The 17,571-nt window shown below is 37.4% G+C and overlaps 1 long non-coding RNA gene across 1 annotated transcript; it reads right to left on the bottom strand.

The window, feature by feature from the left end:
* Positions 1–929: 929 nt before the first annotated feature.
* Positions 930–7,067, bottom strand: LOC149095491 (uncharacterized). Its single transcript, XR_016204858.1, has 2 exons — positions 6,952–7,067; positions 930–1,025 (listed from the first exon to the last, which is right to left on the bottom strand). It is a non-coding gene; the product is annotated as an uncharacterized LOC149095491 (long non-coding RNA).
* Between the last annotated feature and the right edge of the window lie 10,504 nt (positions 7,068–17,571).

Here is a 17,571-nt window from a genome sequence, read left to right as displayed (position 1 = left end):
GAAGAAATGTTTGAAATTCATTACAAAACTGATTGGGGGCGAGGTCTATAATCACGGTGAAAAATGGTTAAGGTCTCTTTTTATGACTGGATATGTTGTATGCAAGCTCACTAACAAGATTCAACATCTGAGACGTTGTCAGATGTGATACTGTCAAGCAAACCCAACTCTTTAAACAATGTGTGGCCATAAATTTACTTTGACTTTTATCCAGAATGCCTGGGATTTAATGGGCCGGACGTCCATAAATTTCTACAAGTAATTAGGCAACAAGAATTGCAAGCTTCGTTAATAAGGGATTTATTACGCAACTGAAAATGTTCAGAAAAATGCCACGATCACAAACTGGAGAAACATTGCAAACTTCAAACGCGCAATTCTGATTGAAAGCCGACTAGTCGCATACTCGCGCCTGATGTTAAACAAAACAGAAGGGAAAAAGAGTTGGAAAGAAAACAAAACGAGTGTTTCGTGTGATCAAAGCAAGCTCTTTCAGAAACGCCATAACACTAACGAAAATCTTTAACAGTGATCGTGGGGGATCATTCTGGACAGTGCCCGGTCCAATACTTAGGGAATACTGTGCCAGCAATGAAGCAATTTGATTGGTTAATCTGAGTTCTTAACCCTCTGAACTAACTTAGTGATGAAATATAAACTAGTTATGTAACGTTTTCTCTTGCTATACATTGGAATATCCCACTTGTATTCACTTGGTATATACAAAGAAAATACAAGTGACACAAGAGAAAGCGCTGCATAAGCGTTGCGTGCGAAAGGATACCCCCTATTCCCTCCCCGTTTACACCTGCTATGCAGGATGTATACATGGCTTATCATTATAAAAATAACAAAAATATCATTACAGCCGTAAGATAATGTTTTCAGTGACACGGCTGCAAAGGTAACAGAAAAGAAATACCACAATGTACAGCAAACACAAATTAATTTTTATTCCTAAAACATTCCAAAGCAAACAGAGGATGGTAATATTATCTAAAAAAAAGCTGGAAACACATCCATATCTACGAAGAGGAAAACAAAAGGAGCAATGTCAATAACAGGCCAAAATACTCAATACTTCTCATGAACGCTACTATTAAGCTGCATTTAGCCAAGTCTTGCCATCACCTCGAGTATTCGTTTTTTTTCAATAAAAGGTCATTTACAATGCGAAACAGCATCTCGGTAATCGATCAACAGATTATTACAAACAATTCCTGCTCTAGCCAGTGCCAGAACCTAAGGATTAATTCACCATGCATATGGAATGTCATTCATTTTTATCTTGTTCAGTGTCAAGTAAACTGCAATATTAATTCTCAATACTGATGTTCATTGAGCTCCATCTTGCTCATTTCAGAACTAAGATAGTAATTCTCCACATTAATTGTCATTCAGTTTTATCTTGCCCAGTGTCAGAACTTAAATAGTAAATCTCCATACTGAATGTCGTTCAGTTTTATCTTGTCCGTTGGCAGAACTGATATTGCAATTCTCCATACTGATTGCTGTTCAGTCTTATCTTGTCCAATGTCAGAATTGATATTGCAATTCTCCATACTGATTACTGTTCAGTTTTATCTTGTCCAGTGTCAGAACTGATATTGTTGTAATTCTCCATAATGATTGTCGTTCAGTTTTATCTTGTCCATTGTCAGAACTGATATTGTTGTAATTCTCCATACTGATTGTCGTTCAGTTCTATGTTGTCCAGAGTCAAAATTAATATTGCAATATTCCATACTGATTGTCCTTCAGTTTTATCTTGGTCAGTGTCAAAAATGATGTTGTTGTAATTCTCCCTTCTCATTCTCATTCATTTCTATCTTGTCCACTGTCAGAATTGTTATTGCAATTCTCCATACTGATTGTCATTGAGTTTTAACTTGTCCAGTGTCAAAACTGATATCATTGCAATTCTGCATACTGATTGTCGTTCAGTTTTATCTTGTCCATTTTCAGAACTGTTATTGTTGTAATTCTCCATACCGATTGTCATTCATTTCTATCTTGTCCAGTGTCAGAACTGATATTGTTGTAATTTTCCATGTTGATTGTCGTTCAGTTTTATCTTGCCCATTTTCAGAACTAATGTGGTTGTAACTCTCCACCCTGACTGCTGTTCAGTTTTATCTTGTTTAGTGTCAGAACTGATATTGTTATAATTCTACACACTGACTGCCCTTCAGTTTGATCTTTTTCAGTGCCACAACTGATATTGTTGTAATTCTCATTACGAATTGTCATTCAGTTTTATTTTTTGCAGTGTCAGATCTGAAAATGTTGTAATTTACCATGCTGATTGTCACTTTTTATCTTGTCTACTGTCAGAACTGATAATGATGTAATTCTCCACACTGACTGCCATTCAGTTTTATCTTGTTCAGTGTCAGAACTGGTATTGTTTAATTCTCCAAACTGACTGTCATTCAGTTTTATCTTTTGCAGTGTCAGAACTGATGTGGTTGTAATGATCTATACTGACCACTGCTCAGTTTTATCGTTTCCGTTGTCAGAACTGATACTATTGTTGCAATTCTCCATACTGACTGTCGTTCAGTATTATCTTGTCCAGTGTCACAATTGATATTGCAATTCTCCATACTGATTGCTGTTCAGCTTTATCTTGTCCAGTGTCAGAACTGATATTGTTGTAATTCTCCACACTGACTGCCGTTCAGTTTTATCTTGCTTAGTGTCAGAACTGATATTGTTGTAATTCTTCATACTGATTGTCATTCAGTTTTATCTTGTCCAGTGTCAGAACTGATTTTGCTGTAATTCTCCATACTGACTGCCGTTCAGTTTTATTTTCTTCGTTGTCAGAACTATTTTTTTTAATTCTCCATACTGATTGTCGTTTAGTTTTATCTTGTAAAGTGTCAGAATTGATATTGCAATTCTCCATAGAGATTGTCGTTCAGTTTTATCTTGTCCAGTATCAGAACTGATATTCTTGTAATTCACCAAACTGATTGTCATTCATTTTTATCTTGTCCAGTATCAGAAATGATGTTGTTGTAATTCTCTACACTAACTCCTGTTCGGTTTCATCTTGTCCTCTGTCAGAACTAATATTGTTCTAATTCTCCACGCTGACTGCGGTTGAGTTTTATCTTGTCCATCACCAGAACGATTGTTTTAATTCTCCATAGTAATTGTCATTTAGTTTTATCTTGTCCAGTGTCAGAACTGATATTGATGTAATTCACCATACTGATTGTCATTTAATCTTATCTTGTCCAGTGTCAGAACTGATATTGTTGTAATTCGCCACACTGACTGCCATTTCATTTTTTCTTGTCCATTGTCAAAAACTCATATTGATGTAATTCTCCACACTGACTGCCGTTTCTCTTTATCTTGTTCAGTGTCAAAACTGATATTGTCTAATTCTCCATACTGATTGTCATTCAGTTTTTTTCTTTTGCAGAGTCAGATGTGATATTGTTGTAATTCACCATGCTGATTGTCATTTATTTTTATCTTGTCCAATGGCAAAACTGATATTGATGTAATTCTCCACACTGACTGCCGTTTACTTTTATCTTCTTTAATGTCAGAACTGATATTGTTCAATTCTCCATATTGTTTGTCATTCAGTTTTATCTTTTGCAGTGTCAGAACTGATATTGTTGTAATTCTCTATACTGACTGCCATTTAGTTTGATCTTGTCCATTGTCAGAACTATTCATGTAATTCTTCATACTGCATGTCGTTCAGTTTTAACTTGTCCAGTGTCAGAACTGATATTGTTGTAATTCTCCACTGTCTCCCGTTCAGTTTTATTTTAATCAGTGTCAGAACTGATATTGCTGTAATTCTCCATACTGATAGTTGTTCAGTTTTATGTTGTCCAAGTTGGAACTGATAGTGCTGTAATTAACTTTGTTATATCTCTTAGTTAGTACACGTGCTGTGATTGGTCAATTTATCAGGCCGTACTCTCCTGTACGGCACACTAAAATTTAAAGCTGGTTTTGTTGAAAAACTGTTTTGTGATTTATCGCCAAGTGTTCCTAACTTTTATAGCAAGTAAACATTTAAGACTTTTTTTACTCTAAATTGTGTATTAAAGCATGCTAACAACTTAAAAACAATTTCAAATTGACTTGTTTTGATTTTGAGGTGCATCAGAAATTTGAAGGCATTCCGCTTAAATAGAAATCATTCCTGAGCCCGTCATACACACAATGGAGATATAATAAATATCTTACTAACCTCGTTTTCTCGGTCTGTACGGTAAGTTACGGATCCTCGTTTTTTCCCCTTCGATTTAGGGCCTGCGTGCTTTGCCCTTGAGCCATAAATTAAAGGGGAAAAAAACTCGGTCCGTAACTTATGGTACGGCCCTCAAACTCGGTTAGTAAGAGGTATATACCGATTGTCATTCATTTTGTATTTTGTCCAGTGTCAGAACTGACATTGTTCTAATTTTTCACACTGACTGCCGCTCAGTTTTATCTTGTTCAGTGTCAGAACTGATATTGTTATAATTCTCCATACTGATTTTTATCCAGTTTTATTTTTTGCAGTGTCAGAGCTGATATTGTTGAAATTCACCATACTGATTGTCCTTCATTTTTATCTTGTCCAGTGTCAGAACTGATATAGTTGTAATTCTCCACATTGACTCCAGTTCAGTTTTATCTTGTGCCGAGTCAGAACTGATAATGTTGTAATTCTCTGTACTGACTGCCGTTCAGTTTTATCTTGTCCGTTGTCAGAACTTTTGTTGTAATTTTCCATACTGATTGTTGTTCAGTTCTATCTTCTCCAGTGTCAGAATTAATATTCCAATTCTCCATACTCATTATCCTTCATTTTTGTCTTGTCCATTGTCAGAACTAATATTGTTGTAATTCTCCGTACTGACTACCGTTCAATTTTACCTTGCTCGTTGTCAGAAATCATATTGTTCTAATTCTCCACAATGACTGCCGTTGAGTTTTCTCTTGTCTGTTATCAGAACTATTGTTGTATTTTTCCATACTGATTGTCATAAAGTTTTATCTTGTCCAGTGTCAGAACTGATATTGTTGTAATTCTCCATACTGATTGTCGTTCTGTTCTGTCTTGTCCAGTGTCAGAATTAATATTGCAATTTTCCATACTCATCCTTCATTTTTATCTTGTCTATTGTCAGAACTGATAATGTTGTAATTCTTCATACTGATTGTCATTCAGGTCTATGTTGTCGAGAGTCAGAATTAATATTGCAATTCTTTATACTGATTGCCCTTTGTTTTTATCTTGTCCAGTGTCAGAACTGATATTGTTGTAATTCTCCCTACTGATTCTCATTCATTTTTATCTTGTCCAGTGTCAGAGTTGATATTGCAATTTTCCATACTGATTGTCCTTTAGTTTTGTCTTGTCCAGAGTGAGAACTGATATTGTTGTAATTCTCCATACTGATTGTGTTGTTCAGTTTTATCTTGTCCATTGTCAGAACTCATATTGTTGTAATTCTCCATACCGATAGTCATTCATTTTTTATCCAGTGTCAGAACTGATATTGTCCGGTGTGAGAACTGATGTTGTTGTAATTCTCCATGTTGATTGTCATTCAGTTTTATGTTGTCCAGTGTCAGAACTGATAATGTTGTACTTCTCCACACTGACTGCCATTCAGTTTTATCTTGTCTGTGTTCAGAAGAATTGTTGTAATTCTTCATACCGATTGTCCTCCAGTTTTATCTTGTCAAGTGTGAGAATAAATATTGCAATCCTCCATACAGGTTGTCGTTCAGTTTTATCTTGTCCAGTATCAGAACTAATATCGTTGAATTCACCATCCAAATTGTCATTCAATTTTATCTCGTCCAGTGTCAGAACTGAGATTGTTGTAATTCTCTCTACTTAGTGCCATTCAGTTTTGTGTTGTCCAGTCTCAGAACTGATAATGTTGTACTTCTCCACACTGACTGCCGTTCAGTTTTATCTTGTCCGTTGTCAAAAGAATTGTTGTAATTCTTCATGCTGATTGTCGCTCAGTTTTATCTTGTCAAGTGTGAGAATAAATATTGCAATTCTCCATACGGATTGTCATTTAGTTTTATCTCGTCCAGTGTCAGAACCGATATTGGAATTCTCTATACTGATTGTCCTTCATTTTTATCTTGTCCAGTGTCATAACTGATATTTTTGTAATTCTCCTCACTGACTGCCATTCAGTCTTACCTTGTTCCTTGGTTAATCATTTTAACCTTAGTTGGAAGTAGATTTTTACTCCTAGTTCTAGTTTAAAACCTTAGTTTTAGTCTCACGTTTTTATTTTTTATTACTTCTGTATTTTAGACATTAATTTTAATGTATATTTTAGACTTGTATTTTTTAGAGGACCCTCCTGGAAACCACCTTTAGGTGATTGGAGGCCTCCTTTTAAAATATCAGTTTATTATTATTTTTTTATTATTATCATTAAATCCTCAGTAGTTACAAGACATCGTATTGATCACAGTTTCAGGAATATTAATAACATATCCAAATTAGGGAACTCTTTCCTCAATACCAGTGCTTTCCTTATCACCACAAATGTTCCCAAAGTAAGATTTGCAATGCTGTCAGATAAATGTCACATAGCAGATAGCAGTGGCTTCATTCATTTCTACCCATTCATTAAACTTAAAATTTTCAACAGATTTTCCTTCTTTATTAAGGAAAAAACAAAGTTGAGATAACAGTGACCCAAAATCTTCTCCAGCTTTTACAGGTATTAAACCAGTCGTGCTGAATATTTTCCTTGACTCTTCTTCAAAATGCCAATTTTCCCTAAATTAACAAAAAATTCATTGACCTTAGAAGAATTTTTTCCTGACCATTTCCTGACCTGGTGTGGCACCCCTGTTTTAACTATTACACAGAAAGCTAAACCATAAAATTTATCGAGAAATGAGGCTCCCAACCATCACCCAATTCACAGATTCTGACATCAGACTTATTACCTTAGAAAAACCACTTCACTAACAACTGGTTCAAGTTCAGCAGTAACTTTCCTTGAAACCCTCAACAACTACCATCCCTCTATCAAATTCACCATAGAAGTGGACACCAATACAGTTGACTCTTGTTATAGTACACATCCTTGAGATCGTCATTTGTTGCCGTTATAGCAGGGCTGCCTGCAGTAGAGGGGTGAGATGAAAATGACTCAATACAAGTCATATAAACCCACATGCAGTGCACATACTGCTTTGTGCTTTTAAGCAAAAAATTGTAATATATGTAGTATAGGTCAAAATAGTGTACAAACTACCAGTAGTAAACACTCCAAGACAACAGAACAATGACAAATCACTCAATACATTCAAGGTGTCCCTTGTAACGATTGAGAAACACTAAAAGAATCAGTGTGGGATCATATGAAGTGTTCACAATTTTGCAATAGGGATAGGATAATAGCCATAAATCAATGGCTGCTCCATCATTCAACTCTCTGCCAGACAGTGTCAGAAAATTGACAGATTAATTTTCATTCATTAAGGCCATAAGACACCGTCTGTTTCAGAAAGTGATTAAGATTTATTATTAAGATTTAATGATAAATGCTATTTTCATTCTAACACTTAGTAGTTTGTAGTCCATTGTATTAGTTTTAATATTAGCTTTAATGTTTCAGTTTTAATATCCTATTATATTTTTTTCTGAGATTTTTACAGTTGGTGTGATATCACAGGATTTTTACCGACTTAACTAAGTGCAGATGTAGTTATATTCTATTTTGCCAATTTTGACATCTAAATTATGGTTTTTCATATATAGCCTCTATCAGTAACATCAGGCTGTCCATAATAGCAGGGGGTCTGCAAGGCAAGAGTTGTCTGTAGTGTGCTACCAGTTATTGCAAAAGAAAGGCTGCAAACTAGAAAGGAAAGATCTCTCGCCTTATTGTAAAAGCCTTGCCAACTTATTACCACTAAGGCAATGGATCAACACCGTATGCTACACAAAATGACAGCAGCTGCCAACAATTTTTCTCTTAAAAACATGAAAGATGACTGATTGATACTTTCAGCAGGGCTCAACTTTCAGGAAAAAACCTTGGGGCCAGCTGGCCCCTTAGTTTTCATATTAATTTTAGTCACCAGCAAAAGTATTTCAGTCAGCAAAAAGCATGGAAAGGTAGTTGCCAGTGAAAAAATTGGGTTGCATTGGTGACCCCAGCAGTCACAACGTTGAGCTCTGATCAGCTTACAAGCACCAATCCTCACCCACGCCGAAATCTGGGGAAGTTCTCTCTCTGATGTTGCTGAGGAAGGAAGGTTTCAAGAGCTAATCAGAGAAACTTCTCCAAGCTAAATGCAATGCCACATGGCCAGGGCAAAGGCCACACAAAGACTGCAAGTCAGATGAAAATGATGACCAGTCTCCACAATGCCCTGTACCCTACAGGGCATGATGAGTCCATTGTTGCTAAGACATGTTTTCTTTGTTTCTTCTTTTAGTCTTCAACCACAATTTGGATGCATTTTGTGTTTAAAAAAAATCAGTTCATAGGCCATCATCCTGTTCAATATAACTAAACAAAATCCAGTAACAAAATTAATTAAGGACCATGGCACAGGTGTAGCTTATTCATCTTTTTTATTTAAGTTTGCAATAAATTATTTTCATTTGCATGAAAATAATTGAGTGATGTTTCTTCTATGCACCTTTCATTATTATATACCAGTAATTTGTCATCATATCATTATTGTGGAAATTATTTCATTTCATTTTAATTGTTATGTGTACCGGTTTGTACCAACTGATTCCTATAAATGGCTTGTTCTTTTCAGGGTGTTTTCACGAAAGCTGTCAAACAAACTATTTCTTGATGAATATAACATAATATTGTCTACTGCATACAATATTTCATAAAGGCAACTATCTCAGTTTAATTATTACTTTAGCATATTTAGCTTTGTATCATCTCATTACACCAGGATCTCTCATTGCCAACAACAATTGTAATCTATTGGCAGTGTTTAAAACAGCTATTTCATCTACCAAAGGCAGCCCTAAAAGCTGATTACTGAATAACATTCCCTAACAGTCCCTGGTGCAGTTGCAATTTTAAGATCCACTGGACAACGTTTTATGTCCAAAGTCAAGCTGGCTTCACCTCTTGACTGCAAGAGAGGAATTATGCACACATTAGTGCAACAGACCTTTGACTTGGGCATGGCTGAAAAAGCTGAGGGTGGGCTGATTGCAGGAGATAGATAAATCAGGTACACAAATGATGGACCTGAAGGGGAATAAAATTGTATGTTCCAATCAAGCAGCCATGTAAGGTGCAAGACTTAGCCAAAGTTTCTGTCAACATCAGCCTGTTGAGAAATATTTTTCACACTTGATTTGCAAAAAAAATGTGACTGTATGTTTCAGCATGCTGCAGTTTGTTGTTTTCTGTTGAAGTCATCTCAACTCAAATGATGTTTTTGAATTAAACTCAACAAAAGCAAATCATTCTGTAAAAGCTGAACGTTGAGGGCAGGAAGGTTAATGTATATAATATTACTCGGCATTCTTTACCAGGATAATTGAGTCATAGAACGACCAACCACTTGTCGTTATAGCAGGCAATTTGTCAACTTTCAAAAATGAACTTGAAGTTCATTTAGGTATTTATATAATTTTACTTTTGCAAAACGCTTGCATATGATTTTTACTATCTTACTATTATATTGGTGTTGCTTTTCTTCCCTTCATTCATGTTTGTAATTTCAAGGAAGTTTTCAATTATGGCCAACCTCACTTACTTCCTTGCAGGGTGCCTATTTACTTCTGTTTGTGACTAATCATTTGTCATTGCTTTGTTTTACTCTTTCATCTTGTTACTTCTATTAATTTGTATATTTGTATTGTACTTTCTAGTGTTACACGAGCCCTTTAATTGGTGCAAAGTTTACAGATCTAGAACAAGAAGAAGTCCTAGGTCCACAACCTACAATTACAAAATAAATGTCAAAGAGTTACCTCCAACAGTAATAATAATAGTAATAATCATAATGTCTTTATTCATTTGATAAAAATGCATATCAAGTGTTACAATTAATAAAAGATAAAATGATTAAAAAGATATCTAAAAAGTAGTTTTGCCTCCAGCAATGTCCCCAACAATATATGCTCTCTTTCCATGGTCTTCATGAAGCAACCGACTGTTGACATACTACCCACAGTAATCCTGTGCCTGTGCTGCTCTCCTCCAAACCCCAAGCTTCTCAGCTAAACACCCTGGGTAATCCAACACAGGAGAGCATAACAGAAACAGCCCCTGAACCAATGGCAGCACCATCTCAAAATATATCAGACTGTTCAGTCGACCAACCAAGTCCAATGTTATATAGTAAAGGGAAAGTGACTTGCCCTCAGTCTGGATCAAATACCCAATAAGGCATGAAACAAAACAACCTAACCGAGATTAGATCAGGCTGTATGTCCAAACCACTTGTGTGCGTAGACCTGTGCACTACCATTTCAGCCATCAGTATGGGGGCATGAAATGGTGACATCCCAACATTATAACGGACACGGTGTGCAGTATGCATAGTGGTGAGGCAGAGACTGGCCGTTCTCTTAATACTGGAATCTTGAAAGCCAATAACTAATATCTCATGATTAAACTTTCACACAGGTCCTCAAATTCACAGGATTCTGCCAGCTGGCCCACTCACATCATAATCAATCAATAACGTCATGTTCAGCTTGATTGTTGAATTCATCAAAACTTCAGGACAACTCGGATTAATATTAATCCATGGATTATAATAATAATAGATTATTATAATTCAGTAATAGATTAAGGCAAGGCAAAAAAATTGGAAGGATTAGATTATTAATATCATTTGGATTAATATTAATCTCAGAAATTAAAAAGTTGCGACAGGCCTGCACAACTCCCATTTTACCCAAATGCGTATTTTTTGCCTTTAGCGTTTGTCATGTACTTACGCATTGTTTAGACTCATTTTTATTGCAAGATTTGTTTGAAGTCTCTACATGTTTGCTTTCAAGGGACAAAATACGAAGCTTTCCGTGAACATTTTACTTACTTGCATTATATATTATGACGCCGGGCCAGGCTGTGATAAGAACTGTTTGCAAGCAGTAGGTACATCCTTATCACAGAAATCATACTATTTGTCCTCGAATGGTTTTCTTCGGAGATGCTGTAGCTTTACTTCAAGAAAGCTATATGTTTCTCTAGATACAAATTTTATGGACTGTTGAAGCAGTTGAACAGTTGGCATCATTGTCCCAGGTTAGAAGTGGCAACATTCTCATTACAGTGAATAACAAGACATGTATAAAGTATCATTATCAACGCATACAGGATATATTATCAGCAAGGTCACTTGCCAACATAATGCTAGGGTTCTTCCGTACAGCTGAGATTGGCGGCAGCTCTTCAGTAAGTCAGGCGCCCTCGTGGACCTCACCAGCTAACCAACCAGCAACAATAGCCCCTTCTATGACATCAATCCTGAAACCCTGTCCTTCATCACAAACTCCTACTCTAAGTCCAGTATATACGTAGACGGTCCATTTTATGAAATGCTCCCAAGGAAATGGCAATCTCTATGGATCCAACTCAGAAAGGCTAAGTCTTTCAGCAATAACTGGAAGGGATTCACAGATTTCCTTTGATGACGTGCATACTGACATCCATTTCACTTTGTTATTTTTTAAGTTACTCAAGATCTTTATTCTATTCTACATTAAGAATTTTCATGGCCCTGCAAAAAAGTCAGTTGCAACTGTACTGTATTACCAGCAGAGCTGACACAACTGCCAACTTCTGCTACTAAAATATCATAACCATTAATAAAGATTGCAAAAGTTGACTGAGTGTAACAACATAAAAGAGTTTTCTTCACAAACTACTAGCACAAGAAGCATATCCATTGTGGTTGGAATAGAATATTTTCTTTATTGACAGACTTGTACAAATTTGTGCTGCCAAGTCTGTGTCATATGAACGAAATATTTCCACAGCTTATATAGTTATGTAAAGCGATTGATACCATTATTTAACAAATTGCCAAGAGATAGTGATAAGGATGCCTTAGATTGTTAAATGATGTCAATCTTCAGAAGCTTTGGTCAAAGATTAATCCTAGGTAGGAATAATGTTAATGCCACAAAGGATTAATAGGAATCCTATGTAGGATTGATATTTATCAGATTAATATTAATCTTACATAAGATTAATATTAATCCTGATTAATTAAGGCATGGCTCGAACCTCAGTAAAGGATTATAATAATCTATTACTGGATTATAATGATCTATTACTGGATTATAATAATCCATTGCTGGATTATAATAATCATTAGGATTAACATCAATTCGATCGATATTAATGCGAGTTGTTCTGAAACTTGACCCCTTAAAATAACATGTTTCTGTGGCATAAAATGGTTGCTTAACTGAGGAATACAGAATCTTTTCAGGGTGTTCCTCATCTGCATCAGTTAGAATAGCAATATTCATAACTTCAAATTCACAGTTCTGGTGCTTTTGAAGGCAAAAATTCCTTGATCACACTCTGCTACTAATACACAAATTTGCTGCCTCTCGTCCCTTCTGACACCAGATTGAAGCTTGACATATTCAAGAGGTGAGTGACACTAACACAAATAAAACCCAGGAAGCCATAGATATAATTCTGCCCTTTGTTATAGATCCTTTGGGTTAAACATGCGATGCTTTATAATCTTCTTTAATGAAAAGTTGTTGAGACCATAGGATTTGCATAAGAGGGGAGCTGGAGGTCTGCTCATCTACCATGACTAATCTTCAGTAGAATTTTGTTCTTGCAGAGTAATTTTCAAATTCTTTTTGTCTCAAAATTTCTTTTGAGACGAAAAGGCATGATGTAAGATTGCTGTTTTTCCACTTAGTTGAAACATACCATTTCTTATATTGAGGCCTTACATTCATGCATTCAAGCATACAATGTGTGGTTATGTGTACATGTACATCTGCGCACTCTGTGTGATCCCTGCCTTGCAGAGGACTTTTCACAGCTTTAGACTATTTGGTCTAACCATCCCTGATTGCTCAGAGCGTGAAATGTTAAACTGGACGATAGAGTATATTATTTTCAAATCAATACTCTATCGTCTCTCTATAAAAATTAAAATAAAAAAAAAGATTATGGGGAATTTTTATCATCTAATCCTTACAAAGACACTTGTAAACAGCTGTTTCTGCCTTTTTAAAGCAACAGTTAGCTTTTTGTTGCATGATCAAGTAAAGGGGAAAATTTTAGCACCTGGTGCACTGCAGGTGTTGAAATAAACCCCTTAAACCTTCTTACCAAAGAATAAGCAAATGAACAAGACTGACAACATTAACTTGATCATACAATGCACTTTGAATGTACTGTAATCTACCTCAAGCAACTTAAACCAAACCAAGTATTCACACTCTGCATTCCGACAACACGCAGGGCTGGTGATTCATTTTGCATCAACTTGACGCTGTTGTGCTGTCCTGAAACTCCACAAGCTCCATCGCCACTTGCAGTTTTCTAATAACATCATCACTGATCCCATCCTATGCAGTTGAATTTCTCAAGTAGTTTCCCATATAGTTGTCATGAATCATACCTGTTTTAAAATACCTCCAAGAATATTTCATATTAAGTTTCATGTTCCATACTAAAAATGCAAAGTACATTAACATTTGTCACAATCACAAATATATTCTGCAATAAAATTAGAGCAGAGGAAGGGGAAGGTGGGGTTATCCATCCTGACTTCTTTCCTGACTTTTTTCATTTCAAAGCTGGACCTAAACAGGTTGAAAGGCTGGCCATTTTCTTTCGCATGTGTTGGAAGATTAGACACTGACAAAATATGTTGACTTCGACATCTTGCTTTTGAGTCTTGCAAAATTCTGGTTGGTATTAAATTACAAGTCATGAGAGTTACATGAGCTCTTTAAGATCCAGTCACTACAGACCTTCGATTTCATATTAAACTCCTCACTCTTATCACCATTTTAGATGATCAATCTGATCAAGAACAGACTTAAAATTAATTATGAGTGAAGTATCCACCAGACCAATACATGCCAATCTGGATGCACAACTTCAAGTTTTACTAATTTAGAGGTTTTCTGTTTCTCATTGCTATCCCAAACTTAAATCCACCCAATGAAGGGAAGTTTGCTTAAAAGTTATTTATAATATAAAATTTTAGGTTTGACCAGCAAAGCTGCTTGGAGACTCTTTATTATCTATGGACGTTCCCTTAAAATAGCCTGTGGCAGTCTGGCCAACTTATAAATTTTGTCTTTTCCATATCCATTAATGCTTCCCAAGCCAAAGTCCCATTATAAGGTATAAACTGTACCAGACAAATTCACTGGAAAAGGTGGGAAAGGACTATACTTAAGCATTACCTACCAGTAAGTCCTAAGTCAATTCATTGCCAGCTGCTAGCATCAGTCAACTACATGTACATGTATCTAGCCAGCTTAAATTTGGCTGCTCGAATATCCAAATTGATGTATGGTCTGCCTTTGAGATGTTGAATCAGAATTCTTCATGATTTAAAGTTGACATCACAAGTGTGCACTGTTGACAATAACTTTTTTGCCAATGTTGGGAAGGGGTAGTGGGAGGTTGTGCGGGGGTAGGAGCTGATGGCCTAATGGTAAATCAGTTGGACTCTGGATCAATAGGTCCAAAATGGAGCCCAAGCCAGAGTTGCTGTGTCATGTTCTCGAGCAAGACACTTGACTCTCCCAGTACCTCTCCCCTCCAAGGAGTGAAAATGGTACTGACCGATTGTAGGAGCAACCTGACAAAAACAAGGGGTAACCTGTGATAGACTAGAATCCCATCCAGAAAGAGAGTGGCAATACCCCTGGGCATTTCATGTTGCAGAGACCAAAGGTAAGCACCAGCACTGATGAGCCATCTGGCTCATCCATATCCCGAAGGGGTGGAACAGAGTTCCCTGCCCTGCAGCCGGTGAAATAATCACTAGAGTGTTCTCATTCCGAGCCGCAAAGACCAGACGAGGGATTTGATTTCCTGTTTAAAGCAAACCTTTTCCCATAAAAGTTTAACCCCCTTGACTGGATGTACCAACAAAACGTTCAAGTGAGGGAGGGAAAAGGACATTGGTTAATATGCATTTCAAACAGACAGCTACACTGCAGACGGCTGGAAATGTAAAATGACAGCTTGGGACCAGGGTAATGGTGGATCATGGAATGAGGAGAGGACATCGGAGAGTGATGCTCCTCGAGTGCGGCTGTACAGGCAAGTTGATTCAAGAACCCACAATGAAGGATGATCCCCCAGTGGTGATGTGGTTGGCATGTGGTGTTGTGGTAACCAAGGCCACTATTCAGATTTCTGAAGGAGCCATTTCTTATTATAGAAAAAAGACAGGCAGCCTTTGTAACAACAGTTATTCCTTTTGATATTTAAATGCCACATCTGATAGGGATGAAACTCAGCTTTTGATATTTGTTGAAAATTGGGAGAATAATGCATTCCATGCCCAGTAGAAATAATGTTACATGTTCCAAGCCATAATGGCAGTAGGTGGGGTGGAGAGTGAGACATGGTGGCGGATCTTTCCTTCATGTCAGTGACATTTCTGTCCTTCAGGCATTCAGTTCAAGATGCTCAAGTGTATATCTTGCAGGAACTACAGTGCAAGGATTTTCTGGCTGTGATGAAGCAAAATCATCCATGCATTCAGAAAAAGTACCAGGTGATGAAATGACACATCTTGATGAAGAGGTGGCTAACAGCAATCGGATGAACTGAGGAAGATTCAGGTTATCTGCCCAAAGGTGTCACAGCAACAAAGATGCCGCACATGCACCCCTGCCCACGCGCGCCAAACTTTGCCTCCAACCATGCGCTCCAGTGCCGCGCCATCACCACATCTGCATTGCCTCCACCTTTGCTGCTGTAACACCTTTGTGCAAAAGCATGGTGAATCCTCCCCACCTCATGTGACTGATGTAAGCTACTTCTTTGTCGAGGTGTGTCACTTCATTGCTTGAGACTTCTTCTAAATACATGGATGATAATGCTTCATCACAACTAGAAAATCCCTGCACTGTAGTTCCTGCAAGAACACACTCAAACATCTTGAGCTAAATGCCAAAAGGATGGAGACGTCTCTGAAATGATAAAAGGATCACCAACCATGACTTTCTTTCCACCCCATCTGCTGCTCTGTTATAGTATAAAACATGTGACATCATCCCAACCAAGCATGCAATACATCATTTTCCCAATTTTCAACAGCCAATCAGAAGCTGCGCATCATCCAAATAAGGTGTGTCATCTGAATATCAAGCACGAATAACTGTTGTTTGATAACCTATCTTTTTCCTATAACAAAAAGACTCATTCAGAGGTCTGAATTCTAACCTTGGTGACCACAATAACATGTGCTAACCAAATCACTACTGAGGAATTCTCCTTCACTGTGGACTCCTGAATCAACCTGCCTGTACCACCAAACTCAAGGGGTACCATTCCCTGATTTCCCACCCCATTACACAATCCACAACTGCCCTGGTCCCAATCTGCCATTTCACATTTCCAGTCGTCTGTTGCATAACTGCTTGCTAAAAGTGCATGTTAACAAATGCCCTTTCCCTCCCTCACTTAAACGTTTCGTGGTATATCCAGTAAAGGGTGTTGGACTTGAATGGTGAAAGGTTTGTTTCAAACAGGACACCAAATCCCCCTGCCAGTCTTTGTGGCTAAGAATGGGTACATTCTAGTGATGTCTTCCCTGGCTACAGGGCACGAAAGTCTGTTCCATTCCCAAGGGAACAGAGAAGCCAGATGGATCATCAGCACGAGTGCTCCCCTCCAGTTTCTGTAACATGAAGTGTCTAGGAGTGTTGCTTCTCCCCTTGGATGGGATGCTAGTCCATTGCAGGTGACCCCCAGCAATTGTCAGGTTGCCCTAACAAATTGGCCAGTACCATTACACTCTTGGGTGGAGAAAGGCATTGCAAGGGTAAGGTGTCGTGCCTGAGAACATGACACAGCAACCCCAGCTTGGACTCCATGTTGGACGTATTGATCCAAAGTCCAACTAACTAACCATTAGGCCATCAACTCACCACCCCAACCTACAACCCCCGGCCGGCCCACCACCCCTTCCCAACATTGCCAAAAAGTAATTGCTGACAGTGCACACTTGCGATAACACCTTTAACTTGAGAAGAATTCTGACAAAACATCTCAGTGACATGCCATATATTAAATTTGATATTCAAGTAGCCAAATTTAGCCTGCCTTGATACATGTAGTTGATTATTAGAAGCAGTGAGTGAACTTAGGGCTTACCAGTAAGCAATGTATATAGACTACAATTGTTTCTCTTTTTGCTGCCTGGCTCATTCTCAGTAGAGTAACCAGTGAACTCTTAATGTATTCTCTTCCTATGGTTAGACGTTTGTTTTGCTTTATCCTGTTAATTTGGTCAGGGCTCGACACTAATGGTAGCCAACTTGCCACAGGCTAGAGTAGGAATTAAGTTTTGGCTACAGAGCTGGGCGCTATTTTTTCAACTTACTGGCCTGGT

This window comes from Orbicella faveolata, unplaced genomic scaffold (assembly GCF_042242905.1).
Source record: "Orbicella faveolata isolate gen_17 unplaced genomic scaffold, um_ofav_v1 contig_50, whole genome shotgun sequence".
NCBI lineage: Eukaryota > Metazoa > Cnidaria > Anthozoa > Scleractinia > Merulinidae > Orbicella > Orbicella faveolata.
This window is presented reverse-complemented; position numbering and strand designations above follow the sequence as displayed.